Source organism: Triticum aestivum, chromosome 2B (genome assembly GCF_018294505.1).
Source record: "Triticum aestivum cultivar Chinese Spring chromosome 2B, IWGSC CS RefSeq v2.1, whole genome shotgun sequence".
NCBI classification, from domain to species: Eukaryota; Viridiplantae; Streptophyta; class Magnoliopsida; order Poales; family Poaceae; genus Triticum; species Triticum aestivum.
Genome location: NC_057798.1, coordinates 367,779,772 through 367,796,630, shown reverse-complemented (window position 1 = coordinate 367,796,630; position 16,859 = coordinate 367,779,772).

The following is a 16,859-nucleotide window of genomic DNA, read 5'->3' as shown; positions in this document are numbered from 1 at the left end:
CTTAAGCACGTTACGCCACCAGAAGGATCTAACTGGGTCAGTAGCATGAGGGAGCTTACGATTGTTGTATGTGTCCCAAATGAGTTGCACCCACGGCACCTCCATCTTGTTATAGAATTTATGTAGGAACTTCAGTAGGAGAGCCTCATTCTGGACGCGAAGATTAATGACTCCGAGCCCACCTTTACTTTTGGGTTTGCAGAACATGTCCCAAGCAGCTAGAGAGTTGCATTTCTCCCCTTGTTCAGTTTTTTATAGTCCGAAGACATCTGTGTCTAATCTTGTCAAGCATCTCAATGATCTTAGAGGCAACTTGAGGGTGCACATGGCATATATCAGCAGAGATGTGATCATGGAGTTAAGAAGGGTCAGTCTGCCCGTGTGTGACATGAGGGGCCACATAGATGAGAGGCGCCTTTCCACAGAGCAGACGAGGGGCATAAGAACTTGGATCAAGAGGCACATGGTGCCCATAGGGAGCCTGAGGTACGTGAAGGGCATTGTTCGAACTAAGCATCCAAAGATAGTTGCAATGCTGCTGGTGAGATTTTCATCCAAGTTGATGGGGATAAGCACGGACTTATGGAAGTTAATATTTGGACCAATTGATTGAGCATAGTCCAAAAGGATCCCCTTGATGATTGTAGCTTGGCGTGTGCATGCAGGCATTAAAATCAGAGTGTCGTCCGCATATTGGATCACCGGGTAGTCCATGTGCCCATTACTTGGGAACGGGATCTCGATAAGACCTCGTCTGTATGCATCATTAATTGTTTATTGGAGTAGATCAGCCGCGAGGACGAAGATAAGTGGCGATAGAGGATCACCTTGGCGAACCCCACGATGACAGTGATATTCACGACCCGGAACACCATTAAGGAGCACTGAAGATCTCCTAGAAGAGAAGATGCATTTAATCCAGGAGATCCACTTGTCATTAAAACCCATGTGACTCATAATGTTGATCATGGGTTCATGTTTGATAGTGTCGAAAGCCTTAGCAAAGTCCAATTTTAGCAAAACGATCTCTCTTTTGGACTTTTGGCATTGGTGGATATATTGAAAGGCCCATGCGAGGCAATCTTGGATCGTTCTGCCACAGATGAAACCATATTGATTACAATGTATGATTTGTAATATCACTTTTTGCAAACGATTGGCCATGATCTAACAAGGAGCCCATATTACCTTTCTTCTCCTTTGAATAAATGTTTGCAGATTCCAGCTTAGTCCAATGCACGTGCACTCTTATTATTATTCACATCATTCGGTCGTGCAAGTAAAAAAGCAATAATGACGATTTGATGAAATGATTGAGGTGGAGAAAAGCTGGTATGGACTCGACCTATTTTCACTGGTACACGTCGGTGCTATACAAATGGTTTTTAACCCCTTTCCGCGACGGCATTTGGAACCGTCGACAAGTGAGTGTGGGCGATAGGGGGTCCTTTCCACACGACCCAGAAACCGTCGGGGATATGCCCTCCTGGCACACACGCTCGGCAAAATCAGGTCGTGTGTGACCGGTGAGCGAGCAAATACGGTTATACGTATAGTAGTGCTAAAAAATACAATTACACAGGCAAAATTGTTTCCGGTTGTAAGTACATCCCACATAATCAGCCCCCGCTAAACATTTCCATTCGTATGTACACTCCACACAGTCCATCCAAGGAATATGTTTCCGTTAGTATGTACATCCCACATAGTTAATCCAATAAGTACTAAATGTTAGCGATGCGCACAACATCACAAACAGTCAATAATTTTGAAGCGTGTGTAATAAGGTGACTATCACAAACATTTAATAAGAAAGAACTGTGTGCAATGCTGTTGTTAATCGCACACGTTTTTTCTTGGCTGATCGTGTGTGCAGTGCAGATTGATCGCACATGTTTTTTCCTGGCTGATCGTGTGTGCGGTGGAGATTGATCGCACATGTAGTGGATCCTAGAAACATGTCTGTTCTCCACGTCTATCGCAGACGTTTCGCTTTTGCAAACCGTGTGCAGTGCAATCCCTAATTAATCCCTAATTTAAAAATCACATTTTTGAATTTGAAAGTAGGCAATCACTTATTTCATATCCAACCAATTTTATTACAAATATAGGTTCAACCACTAATGCATAATTCGATGCACAAGTACATATACTGAAGAACTACAGAAGCACCAAGTAAAGAATGATGAACCACAGTTGTACTAAAGACTGTAAAGAGAGAGGCGAAAGACATTCTGGTTGCTGGAGAAGCTGAAGCGGAATGCCCATATTGTGCCCTCCTCCGTGCGTAATGTGCGCACGACTCTAGGCCAACCCCTTGTGATGGCTGCCCGTCCGTCCTTCACTGTCTTCATTACGACTTCTCAATGCTCATTGTAGTCTGGATGAAATGCTTTAACCTTCATTGCATGTCCACCAATAATGTACTTTGCGAGTTAAACTTGAGTGAACTGCTTTGGGAACCACTGTGAATGAAAAAGATTCAGACAGTGTTGTCTAACAACTCATTATGGGCAGTAAAAAGAGAAGGCTGCAGAGTTTGTAGTTACCATCCTACAGCTCACTGTTGTGTTGGATAGAGCATAAAAAAATTGCTTGCCACCATTCACATCTTTTTGCTAATAATCCTTATCAGTTTCCTCACTTGATGCTTGTTCATGAATATCTCATTACCCCCATACGCAAAAAGGGTCGATGCGTGGATCCTTGCCAAGGGCATATGTACCTACAAGCAACAAGTCAATGTTAGAGGCTAACAAGTGTCCAGGCCTGGATCTATATGCACTACATTATGGAATGACGGGGAAGTACAAGCTGAGGGATGAAGCTAACCTCGGCGGAAAATGGTGGCCACTCCCGTTGTTGTCCTGCATAAGTAGTGGAAAGGCATGATAAGTACGACAACCTTAACATCAAACAAATATAGCAAAGGTAAACAATATCATCTCTAAATGATAGCTTGAATGTGTTGGTTTTAGCATGTTGTTAAATCATATATAAAATGGAAGGCAATGTTACCAACAGCAGGCTTAACAGCCATCAAATATTGCAATTCAAACTGGTATTGTTGAAAATGAATAGAACGTAGGTAATTCTTAAACATCACTAGATAAATGTGTAAAACTGAAATAAAGGGCATGTGTTAACTACACCAGGTACTGGAAGCAAATATAGCCGTTCAAACTGGTATTGATGCAGTCGAGCGGCACAGTTCCAACTTGCACATAATGAACAACACGTTGCGAATGACTGAAATAAACAAGGCATAAATGATCAGTATAACAACCAAATATAGCCATTGAAAACTGGACAGAGTCTCACAGGAACCAACCTAACAAGAAAATAAAGATAAACAGGGCATATGCTTGAAAACTGGACAAATGCTCACTTCAACCAACCTAACAAGCAAATACAGATAAACAAGGCATCTGCTTGAAAACTGGACAAATGCTAAAAACGCAACCTAACAACCAAATACAGATAAACAAGGCATCTGCTTTATAACTGGACAAATGCTCACTGCAACCAAACTAAGACAAAATACATATAAACAAGGCATCACCTCGATAACTGGAAAAATGCTCATTGCAACCAACCTAACAACCAAGCATAGATAAACAAGGCATCTACTCACTATAAACGACCAAATGTTTTTGTACACTTTTTTTTGCCATTCCGAATCAATATAGCCATTCATGAAACTGAAGTGGTCAATTCCTACTTAAACATCACATAGCCCTATTAAACAATACATTTTTGCATAACTGAAATAATTAAACACGACATAGTTATAGCACCGCACGACAAATGCTACTACAACAAAGGGTATGGGTTTGGCAAGCTAGAAAAGGTAAGATTTGTTGATAGGATGTTGCCTCACATTTCATGGACGGGATCCTTCCAGTTGGAAGAGCACAGACCCATGGTGGAAGAACCTTTATGGGTGCCCTCCTCGTGGTCGGTCATGGTCGATGAGATCTGACTTGGCAATTGAGGATTCCAAGCCGCTCGTAGAACATGTCCTTCATAAATGACAAAATGGGCTCGATGGCATATAAGGATCGCAAATCCTTGACCGCTTGGCAGAGGAGATTAGCGGCAGGGCCATCGAAGAGATCGACAACGGTTCAATCAGAGGGGTTGGGGCTGGACCACATAACCGGTGACATGGCCCGCGTGAAGTCGTCACTGTCGACGAGCTTGATGTCGTAGCCAGATTTCCCGAGATACAGTAATATGCAAGCTTTCTGACATGAAGCCTTCGACATGGCAACATAGTCAACATCTTCGTTGGCTTCCGCGGTGACGTGTTGCTCCGGGATGACAGGTCGGGGCGAACGGCGGCCACCACACCAATGTCCACAGGAGAGGCCATGATAAACCACTTCTTGGCCGAACGCTGGTCAGGCTCCGCGGGATACATGGTCGAGCTTAGGCTGCGACATTCTGGAGCAGAGGATGTGGATCTGGCGGGGAGGGACACCGCATGCCTCATCTAAAAACTCAGGGGAGTGGGGCGATGGTATGGGAATCGCTGGGTAGCCTGAACTTTATTATCTAAGCTAGGAGGAACGGGCAGACCGACATAGGTTGGCACCAGCGTCGGCCGCGCCAGCGGCCGCCGCGAGCTAGGGTTCGAGGGGGGCGGGTGGGGGGCTGTGGTGGGGAGGGATTGTGGTGTTTGAGGATACGCCACGGCTACTAAAATTTTTAGTAATGGTGGGCGGAGATGGTGGTGGACGAGGGAGGGCGACGGTTCAAATGCCTCGGCTACTGCAATTTTACTATAAGGTCGGTGCTGGAGGAGTGTGGGCGACGGTTGAAGTATGGCAGCTACTAAAATTTGGGTAAAGGAATTGTTGCGGGGCGGGAGTGCCCAAGATTGCGCACGGTCCAATAAGAATATGCGTGTATGATAATAAGGAAAACGGGCGGAACCGACGATTTTTGCAACGCCCTAGGCAGGTAGTTTGTTTTTATATTTCTAGCTAGCTGGTCTATCGCACACGGATTGCAGAGTCGTGGTGATTTTATACCACACTTGCATCGCACACGGTCAAGCCAGTACCTCCACCATTTGCTCGTGCTTGCGCAGTCATGGGATTTTACAACGCACTTGCATCGCACACAGTTAAGCCAGTACCTGCACCATTTTGCTCGCGCTTGCGCAGTCATGGTGATTTTACAGCGCACTTGCATCGCACACGGTTAAACTAGTACCTCCAGCATTTTCTCGCACTTGCATCGCACACGGTTAAGCCAGTACCTGCACCATTTTGCTCGCGCTTGCGCAGTCATGGTGATTTTACAAAAACGTAACCTATGAAAACATAGTCTACAAATTAGCAAAACAAGGATGATCCCAAGGTTTATATAATATGCAACTTCCCATGGGGTAACCCATCCTTGGACTACTCTAGCCAGAGCACGCTTAACTTCTGCATTCTATTCGACTAGGCTAGCGGATGGGAAGCGGCACCTTGCTGATAGGAATTGCCACCTTGCCTTTAAGGCGTTTCACGCTGGTCACCCTATGGGACCTACTCCCTCCTATCATGCACATTTGTTCTTTTTGAAACTGTGTGCGATGGCTGGGGTGTCGCCGCCTAGCCTTCAATGAGCACTGACACTGGTAGCGGAAAACCGATGAGATGAGTGGCGGGAAACAATAGCCTTTTTAGAAAGCGTACAATAGAAGGGAGCGTGAGGTAGCACGATGCATGCGCACAATGCTTACCCATGTACTGCATGTGCTATCGAAAGGGCTGAGGGTTGTCGCTCGATCTAGGAGCATCCAACAGTGCAGACGTACGATCCGTGGGGTTTGGGTTCTGGCTAATCAGAACGCATGACTCAGATTGCGCGCGGCATAGGCCACGGTTTGGTAGGCACACAACTTTCATTTGGCCTTTTTATACACTAATTGAGTTTCTAGGCATTTAATGTCCATAATTCAAATCTGAACTTCAAATACATGCTCCAGTTCACCAAAATGGCTAGAAAAATTATACATGTGTCCTTGGGTGCATGTTTAGGTCTCATGCTAGGAATGGGAACGAATTACAACCGTACCGGCATCCTGGCTTGTCCTCAAACATTTAGAATCTCGGTTTTTAAATCCCCATAAATCCTAAACTCACCAGAAAGTCATGAAAGTTAGCATGGTGTCACGTCTTGGCGCACATATGTTGTGGTAAAAACATTGTCCAATTTGGGCCAAGCTTTATTACAAACCTCTCACAAACCAGAGCTTCTCTCAGAGAAGCCTCGTGGTTCTGATAGGGAAACGTGTCCCCCTTGTGGCAAAACATAATCACCGCATCTTTTCGCCTTGTATTTTCTTCTACGGGCAACATGGAACGACAGGATATCCGTGCAGAAATTTAAACTTATTCAGGGTTCGTTTGGCCTTTTTTATACACTAATTGAGTTTCATAGGCATTTAATGTCCATAATTCAAATCTGAACCTCAAATACATGATCCAGTTCACCAAAATGGCTAGAAAAAATATACATGCATATGTCCTTGGGTGCATGTTTAGGTCCCATGCATGTCAGGAATGGGAACGAATTACAACCGTACCAGCATCCTGGCTCATCCTCAAACATTTGGAATCTCGGTTTTTAAATCCCCGTAAATCCAAAACTCACAAAAAGTCATGAAAGTAGGCATGTGTCACATCATTGCACATATATGTCGTGGTAAAAAACATTATCCAATTTGGGTCAAGCTTTATTACGAACCTCTTACAAATCGGAGCTTCTCTCAACAAGAAGCCTCTTGGTTCCGATACGGAAACGTGTTCCCCTTGTTGTCGAAACATAGTCACTACCTCTTTTCATCTTGTATTTTCTTCTACGGGCAACATGGAACGACATGATATTCATACTGAAATTTAAACTTATTCAGGGTTCATTTGGCCTTTTATACACAAATTGAACTCCCTAGGCATTTAATGTCCATAATTCAAATTTGAACTACAAATACATGCTCAAGTTCACCAAAATGGCTAGAAAAATTGTACATGCATGTGTTCTTGGGTGCATGTTTAATTTGGTCCCATGCTAGGAATGGGAACGAATTACAACTGTACCGGCATCCTGGCTCGTCCTCAAACATTTGGAATCTCGGTTCTTAAATCCCCATAAAATCCAAAACTCACAAGAAAGTCATCAAAGGTGGCATGGTTTCACGTCATGGCACATATATGTCGTGGTAAAAACATTGCCAATTTGGGCCAAGCTTTATTACAAACCTCTTACAAATCAAATCCTATCGCAAGAACCCTCGTGATTTTTATAGGGTCCCCTTGTGGGCCAAACAATAATCGCTCCCTTTTCTAGCCTCGTATTTTTTTCTACATGCAACACGTACCGAACAATGGGAGATTCACGCTGAACTTTGAAATTATTCAGGGTTAGTTTGACCCTTTTTATTCATTAATTGAGTTTTCTTGGCATTTAATGTCCATAATTCAAGTCCAAACTACAAATACATTCTCTAGTGCACCGAAATGGCTAACGTACATTTGTCCTTGGGTGCATGTTTAGGTCCCATGGAACGAAATGGAAATGAATTCAACCGTCTCATCGTCCTTCCTTGGCCACAAACATTGCGAATCTCAGTTTATAAATCTCTGTAAATCCAAAACTCACCAGGAAATCATGAAACTTGGCAGGGTGTCACTGCATGGTACATATAATTGTCCAATTTGGGCGAAGATATATTACAAGCCTCTTACAAACCGAAGCTTCTCTCAACCCTCGTGGTTTTGGGGGCGAAACGATAAGCATTGCCTCTTCAAGCCTTGAACTTTGTTTTCTACCGGCAACATAGAATAACAGGAGTGTCGTGCCGAAATTTGTAACTGTTTAGGGTTCGTCTGGCCATTGTATATATTATTACTAATAATTAAGTTTTCTACGCATTTAATGTAGTCCATAATTCAAATTTGAACTACAAGCACATGCTCCAGTGAAGCAAAATGGGTGGGAAACCGTACATGTGCCATTGGGTGCATGTTTAGGTCTCATTTAAGGAATGAGAATGAATTACAAACTTGTCGTAGTCCCGAAACATTGAAAATCTTTATTTTTAAATCCTAGTAAATCAAAAACTCACCCAAAAAACATGAAACTTGGCATGGTTTTTCATGACATGGCACATATATGCCGTGGTAAAAAAAATCATCCAGTTTGAGAAGAGGCGCGCACATTATTAGCCAACGGAGTCCTTTTTGAAACAAAAAGATAACACGTTAATATCGCAAACGGTTGTATTATATGAGCCGTGTCAAAATTTAACCATACTCAATGTCGTGCATGCAACTATTTGATTAGACAGGACGAGCGCGAGAAGTCCGTCGTGTAGGCTCGAGGGGACGCGTGCGAGCAGTCCTCCGTGCAGGCTCGACGGGACGTGTGCATCCTATCCACCTTGCAGGCTGGACAGGACAAGTGCGAGCAGCAAGGCCGCCCATGCTCACTGGGAAGCGAGCTCTTTGATCTCCATGCACCAGCTGCCGCCCACCTTGCTCACAACTTCTCCATTAATGGGTTAATTAAAGCGCCCGCCTTCGTTGTTTGCTTGTGATGCCATGGCAACATTTGCTTTGTTCGTGTTTTCAACTCGTATTCCGGCCTAATTTAAATTGCCACATAGGGAAACGGATATTACAACAACAAATAAAATGGCAATGGATAGTACGACGACAAATTTACAATGGCAGAGATAATGATTGTCTTACATATTCCGGATAATTTAAAATGCCACATGCGGCAAAGCCCGAAAGACACGGGGGCAACAAAAGAAGGAAATCACAGACAACAATCTGGATCGCTACTGTATCTACTCTTTGATGGATCGTCGGGTGATGACATCCCCCAGCTGCTTCTTCAATTCCTCATGACTTTGCCTGAGAGCAGCCACGGATTCCTCCACCTCTTGCTTGCGCTCGATCCGAAGCTTCCTCAAATCACCCATCAGTTCCTCGACAAAGGCTGTTAGCATCATCCCCGTGGCATTGCTCTGCTAATGCAGCATCTTCCAGCCAGCGGACTCCTCATCCTTATCAACAAGCACCTTGAGGAGCTTCGCATTGTCACCCATGAGTTGCTCGACGAGGCCAGTTGCCTTCGAGGCATCGCTGATCTCGAGCAGCTTCATCAAGCCGTCGACCAGCTCATGCTGCTTAATGAGGCCAGCGAGAATGTCGTTGTTGCCGGCCAAGGACTTTAGAAACGCCAGCTCATCATGATCGCCGAGGTGGCAAGTGCGCTTGTGAGAGCCCTTGCGTACCCGTGAGAGCTCATTCGAGGGCTCCATGGCGCGTCGGGACATCTCTACTACGGCTGCGGCTGTCGCTTCGTGACGGGACCTCTCTAGTGCTTTCGCGGCCTTGGTCTTTGCTGCCTGGTTATATGCCCACCTGAAACTCCTCCTACCGGTCATGGCGGAACGACTTGACAGGAAAGACCAATTTTGTGGGTGATGGGGATAGGAACTATGAACTAATTTTCGAGTGGGTAGTTTTTATAGCCCGGTGCTAAGTGTGAACACACACTAGTTTGATCTGTGTGAACAGGCTTGCAATTACTTATTGCGTTGTAATCTGCAATGTGACAAGAAACAAAGTCAAAATTTATTGATGGTTCTGGGCCTAAAAAGCCCTGTTTCTGTTGTTCTGCCTCATCGCAAACAGGTCTTTTGGATAAACCGAATGCCACGCATTAGAAGCCCGAAATGTGGGCCCTTGTTCTCGGATGTACGTGTGCATCTCTGCCCACTATCACACACGGTCATGATATCACCATCATGTCCTATGGATGCGCCGTCGCATCTCCCACGGGGTGCCAGAAGGTTGACCACGTGGTTGCTCGCGTGGCGTCCCTGCGCGCGCTCTGCTCCCTGTTGAGGCAAATTTACAATGGTAACGGTTAATAATTGTCTTACATATTCAGGATAATTTAAAATGCCACATGCGGCAAGGCACAAAACACTCATAACCTCTTATGCATACAATTATAATAAAATATATGATAAAAAGCTGAGTTGGTGGCCTTCCGACCACGGTCTTCTCAGACTCCATGATCAGCATATCACCCTTGCAGCCGTTCATTATGTGTACCTTACTAATCATCACACACGAGTACTCGAAGACGCATCATGTATGATACTCCTAGCCATCGCAAGCAACTAGTTTGCATTTTTCAAAGTTTTTTGTATGAACAGAATCGCACACGAACTTACTATAGTAACCGTCTGTGTTATAATTTATCATCGCAAATAGTTCATCTGAGTGGGCTGTTTGCTGCATATCACACACATCTGGTTCACACGAATCGTTTGTGTTCTTTTGGCTGATCACAAATGTTGCATATCACACACATCTTGTTAAGATCAACCATTTTGGTTCTCTTGCCTAATCGAAAACAGTTTGTCTGAGTGAACCGTATGCTGTATATCACACACACCTTGATTTGGCTGACCGTTTCTGTTGCATTCCCTAATAGCACACAGTTCATTGGAGTGAACTATATGCCGTATATGGCACACACATTGACATGGCTGCCCATTTTCGTTGTTCTTCCTCATCACAAATAGTTCCGCTGGATCAACTGTATGCCCAGCATCACACACGCAAGTAAAACCTAAACCGTGTTTGATGTCTCCGCCATCGCAAATGTGTTGCACCTTTTTTGATGGTTTTTTACACCACCATTTGCGATTATTGCATCGCACACAGTTTCATCAAAGCGTCTCTGATCATAGTGTCGCGTTAGCAGCATCCTGTAGTAGTATTTGTTTTTGTAAATATGATTAGCTGATCGTTCTTGATTCAGCCCATTATGAATGAAACGTGTTTGCAATGACAATTTGTAACATCCCAATTTTCAATTTGGATGTTATACATAGATCATCATATGCATATCATTTTTATTCTTGCATTTTGGTTGTGATCCTAGGAATCTTAAGCAACTCAAGGACCCAAGGAGAGAGCTGGAGGTTTCACAAAATTCATATTTGAATTCATTTCAAATTTGAAGAGAGGATCAATTTGATTTTATTATTTTCACTCCAATTATTTCCAATATTAAAAATAAATTAGAGAAGATAATATGACTTCTTCAACCTAAGAGAAATATTGGAGAAAGAATTTTAAAATCAAATAATTGTTTTATTGATATTTTATTTGCTATTTTATTTGAATTAGAAAAATATTGCATTTTTGAAAATTGCATCTTAGTCCAGAAAAATGTTCATCTTGTCCTAAATATTAGGTTTGGACGGTTAAAATTGTTTCTGGAATATTTAGAATTCTCTTTATATTTATTTAGGATTTTTCCTTAGAGATGAAATTGTTTTTTAAAAAAAGTTTCGGACCGACTAGGCCGAAGCCCAGCCAGCCCAGCGCGCCGTCCGCCTTGTCCCTGAGCACGGGACAAACTCCCGCCGCCGCACGCCGCCGAGTCCGGCTCGGCTACGGCCCACCGCCGCCTTACCCCACCCCCTCCTCCAAGCCGCACCCCCACCCCCCCGAGGCCCTTTAAAAGTCGAGTCGCCCCGCCGCCGCTCGCCACCCCAAGCCGCCTGCCGCCGCCGCTGCAGCTCGCGTTCGCCGCTGCGCCGCCGCACGCCGCCGTCCCGCTGCTCCTGCTGCGTCGCCGCCGCCGCCCCCCGCTGCTCGCTGCACCCTGCCGACGCCCGTGCTACCGCCGAGCCGCTGTCTGCCGCCGTCGTTGACCGACGCCGTCGAACCGGTAAGAACCGACCGTTTCTCAGTTTATTTTGGTTCGATAGATTAGATCGGTTTGCTTTAGGGTTTTCCTATTTAACGAACGTTTGTTCATTCGTTTTTTCGGCCGGTATTCGTTAGACTTGTTCTATTAGCGAACGTTTGCACCGTAGGCTTTTCTTTTTAGTTTATTTTTTGGCCAGGGACCTTTCCGTGAATAGTTTTCTCATGATTTAGCCCCTGATCTTAAAACTAGCATAACTTTTTACTCATTTATCCAAATTAGATGAAACCATCGCCTAAATCTTCGTATCATTCAGTTCTTTCCAGTTAACCAACTTGAACATGATTTTGATACTGTAAAATTTGAGTTTAGTCTAGATTAGTAAACTATCTTGTTTCGTTCGTATTTTGAGTTTCGTTTCTCCGTTTGAGTTGTTCCTTTTTGCAAATCGTAGCTAATCACATGTACCTACTGTTAAAATCTAATCCACATGATAATAATGCTATTAGGTTTGACTGTTGTTAGTTTAAGCCGTTTGTTAGTTTTGTGTTTGATTTGGATCTTTTCTCGGTTTTCTAGTTGCTTCGTTTGAGTGGTTGCTTATGTATGCTGTTGTTTGTCTGCGCTAGATTACCCGGAGTGCGAAGCTTGTTACTACGAATCTCTAGAGTTTCCAGATCGTCAGCAAGGCAAGTTACACTTTGACCATACTCTTCTTTACCCAGTTTTTATTATGCATTAGTATTACCCCTCAAATATTTGCATGAGTAGGATTTGGGAACATGTGGTTTGATTGTAGTACTTGAGGTAGGAACCTAATACCTTTTGAACACCCCGGGAATATACGTTATGCTTATTTATTGCGTATCCATGCTCGTAGATGGGGTTTGGATCGTGATTCACACATGGAAGTTTGAGACTTATTTAATCATGGATAGCATTAAGGTGGAAACTTTAATATACATCTGGGTGGATTGGTTGAGGCACCTGGGGAACCCAGTGTTGCCTATTTAAGGAAATCTCAGAGTACCCATGTGATTTTTCCTTCGGTTCACCACCCAGGCTCAAAGGGATCATAAGATTATTCATGCTAGAAACTTCCATGTGCATCCACAAGCCATTATGGGCTCTGGCATAGTTGAGTAAGTTGCGTGAGCTCTTGAAGAGGTGGACTAACAGATGTAGGGGAAAGTAGGTGTACCGGTTCGCCCGGAGTAGAGAGTTAGTGCTTCAGAAAGACTATGCCTCGATCATCCGATCATGGATGCGGTCGAGTCTTGTGGGGAAAAGTGCGCAAACCTCTGCAAAGTGTATAAACTAATCATGGTTAGTCGTGTCCCTGGTTATGGACATCTTGAGTATTTGGTACTTGAATTATTGATGTGATCTCAACACTTTACTTAATTAACTTGTTGGGTTAATGATGATATTTTAAATTGGGATTTGAGTTGGGATTACCTTCTCAAATATTGGGCAACTTGGGAGTAGTTAAATAAAATTTATTCCTTTGTTGTAGGGAAAAACTAGGTTTATGAAAAACCATAAACTTACAGCCTCCACCAGCCAAATATTGCATGTAGATATAGTCCTTGCATTTCATTGCTTTACAGTGTAACTCTGCTAGGATATTCAATGCTGACCTACATGGCTGCAACGTCTCATGTTGCGGACTACCTAGATGACGAATAAGGTGCCATAGGTCGTTGTTTTGCACTCAGCTATGCCGTTGGAGTTGATGGACTCATTTACATTCGAAACTTCTGCAGTTATTTAGTTTAGATGGCCTTCAGCAATGATATTTTTGTGTAATCATACTCTTTATGAGGACTCAATTTAATAAGTGTGTGATTGAACTCTATTATAATTCCTCTAGTACTATGCATGTCAGCATTACCGATCCAGGGATGACACTGATGCACAGAGACTTCGATCCATTCGGATCATGGTCGCTACACAATTAGCGATTATAGTTACTCATGACATGCTTAATTAGCTAGGAGTTGATAATGGTTTATCTTGCATGTCAACATGCATTTAAAATGGTTATGATTTAGTATGATAGGATGGTATCCTCTTCTGAATGATTCAAGTGGCTTGACTTGGCACATGTTCACACATGTAGTTGATCAAAATCAACATGGCATCCACTACATTTATTTTCATGGTGATTTATATCCTACTCATGCTTGCACTCAATGTTGATTAACCTCAATGCATGTTTATGACCGTTGTCGCTCTCTAGTTGGTCGCTCCTCAATCTTTTGCTAGTGTTCACTTGTACTAAGCAGGAATACTGCTTATACATCCACTTCCTTAAACCCAAATTTATTCCATATGAGTCCACCATACCTACCTATATGCGGTATTTACCCGCTGTTCCAAGTAAATTTGCCTGTGCCAAACCCTGAACCTTAAAATAATAATCTATTATACCCGAATCGCTCATATAGCGATTGGGGATGTCTGTATCTTCCATGCTAGATGGGTTATTCTCACAATAACTATTTATTCACTTGTCATTCACGAGAAAGTGGCTGGTAATCGGGATGCCCAGTTCCATGCTCAAAATCAAATCAAAATATAATCATAAAACAAAACTCCCCCAGGACTGTTGTTGGTATGGACGGTACCCGTTGATTCGGCTAGCCGTGCAGTGTGATTGTTGGTGGAGGGGGGATTAAAAATTTGCCATTCTATTTGGGAACCGCCTATAATGTATCTAGCATGGAAGATAGTGAGATTTCTTGCTTGTTATTTTGACAATGAAAGCATAGCGCTCAAAATTATATTCATGCCTGTTTTAAAAAGCTCCAAGCTCTGGCACCTATGCAAATCCCTGCTTCCCTCTGCGAAGGGCCTATCTATTTACTTTCATTGTTGAGTCATCGTCTTCTTATCAAAAGCACCAGTTGGAGAGCACCATTTTCATTTGTAAGCTTTGTTTTTAATTGATATTGAGTATGAGTGTCACTAGATCTCTTTTGCCATGAATTATCATGTCTAGTCGCTCCTTGATCTTCAGGGGTGCTCTGCATTTATGTTTTGCGGTCTCAGAAAGGGCTAGCGAGATTCATTTTGTTATATCATATCATGACTGCTTTGAAAAGGTGTTGTCATCCGAGATTCATTATTATTGCACGCTAGTGGATTATGCCATTGATATAAGTAAATGTGAGACCTAAATGTTATTGTGAATATGGTTAGTTCATAATCTTTGTTGAAAACCTAAACATTGGCTAGACATATTTGCAACAACAAGATCAAACACAAACTAAGGCATAGCCTAGTGGTGGAAAGGGGCTGATGCCTTCCCACCCACCCAGGTTCAAGGCATGGTACTTGCAATTTGGGTTTGTTGCACAAATTATACTATAGGGGGTTCCCTTACAGTCTTTCTGTCAAAAAAAAACAAGATCAAACAGAGTTTGTAAAAGTTTTTTCTTGGTCACTTTTAGTATGTCAACTGAATTGCTGGAGGACAACCAATGGGTTAAGCTTGGGGGAGTTGATACATCTCCATCGTATCTACTTTTTCAAACTCTTTTTCCCTTGTTTTGGACTCTAATTTGCATGTTTGAATGGTATTAACTCACACTAACGCTGTTTTCAGCAGAATTATCGTGGTGTTTATTTTTGTGCAGTAATCAAAGTTCTCGAATTGACCTGAAAATTTACGGAGAATTTTTGTGGAATATATAAAAATATTAGCGCAAGAACTAGAGGGTGTCCACCCAGAGGCCACAAGCCCTAGGGGCGCCCCCCCCCTGGGGGGGGGCACGCCTAGCAGGCTTGTGGGCCCCCTAGAGCTCCTCCAACCCTAACTCCAACTCTATAAGTACCTATTTGGGGAAAAAATCAGACAGAAGGACTCGTTGCATTTTACAAAACGGAGCTGTCGTCGTCTTCTGTTCTTCATCGGGGGGCTGATCCGGAGTCCGTTCGGGGCACCGGAGAGGGGGATTCATCACCATCATCATCACCAACCTTCCTCCATCAAGAATTTCATGATGCTCACCACCATGCGTGAGTAATTCCATTGTAGTCTTGCTGGATGGTGATGGGTTGGATGAGATTTATCATGTAATCGATTTACTTTTGTTAGGGTTTGATCCCTAGTATCCACTATGTTCTGAGATTGATGTTGCTATGACTTTGCTATGCTTAATGCTTGGGGCCCGAGTGCCATGATTCCAGATCTGAACCTATTATGTTTTCATGAATATATGTGAGTTCTTGATCCTATCTTGTAAGTTGTAGACACCTATTAGGAGTTATGGTCTGCATACCCCAAGGTGACAATAATTGGGATTCTTTCTAATGATTACCGTAGTTTGAGGAGTTCATGTATTCACTAAGTGATAATGCTTTGGTCCGGTTTTGTATTAAAAGGAGGCCTTAATATCCCTTAGTTTCCATTAGGACCCTGCTACCACAGGAGGGTGGGACAAAAGATGTCGCGCAAGTTCTTTTCCATAAGCATGTATGACTATATACATAATACATGCCTACATTATATTGATGAATTGGAGCTAGTTCTGTGTCACCCTAGGTTATGACTGCTACATGATGAATATTATCCAACACAATTCATTGCCGATCCAATGCCTACGAACTTTTCACATATTGATCTTTGCTAAGTTACTTTCGTTGCTACTGCTATTACAGTCACTACAAAATTGCTATTGTTACTTTTGCCACCGTTACCGTTACTTCCATATTACTTTGCTTCAGATATTAAGTCTTTCAGGTGTGGTTGAATTGAAAACTCAACTTCTAATACTAGTGAATATTCTTTGGCTCACCTTGTGTCGAATCAATAAATTTGGGTTGAATACTCTACCCTCGAAAATTGTCGCGATCCCCTATACTTGCGGGTTATCATTGACCCATCAAGGATCAAACCCAGTAAGACTACCTTTAAAGGGGTAATCCTAGGCGTGGAAGCCCGCTGCTCGGGCACCCTGACCTTGGAGGTGGTGTTCGGCACGCAGGGCAACTTTCGCAGTGAATACTTAATCTTCGACATTGTCTCTTTTTGTAGTGGCTACCATGCACTCCTGGGCTGAACAACGTTTGCTCATTTCAATGATGTCCCCCACTATGCAACCTGATGTTAAAGA